We start from the raw sequence: 253 nt of genomic DNA, 5'->3' as shown, positions 1-253 counted from the left end.
CTGCTGATATTTACCTATTTTCATATTTTAACACCTTGCAGTTGCTGCTGTGAGAATCTCTGGCATCCCTGGGTAGCTTAATGACATCTTTCCACCTTCAGAAATGCCCTGAAAATGTATAGTTCCTCTGTCTTTTTAAGTATTCTCCTTTCTTTTTGCTTTCACTTTTTTATCACTGCTGTTGTATCATTTCAAAGAAAGCACTCTGGGACATATTTTGTACATTATGCAAAATAGTTTTATATAAATATAT

This window comes from Chaetura pelagica, unplaced genomic scaffold (genome assembly GCF_000747805.2).
Source record: "Chaetura pelagica isolate M959 unplaced genomic scaffold, ChaPel_1.0 scaffold205, whole genome shotgun sequence".
In the NCBI taxonomy this organism is placed as follows: domain Eukaryota; kingdom Metazoa; phylum Chordata; class Aves; order Apodiformes; family Apodidae; genus Chaetura; species Chaetura pelagica.
The sequence above is the reverse complement of the archived record's forward strand: the minus strand, read 5'-3'. Positions refer to the sequence as shown.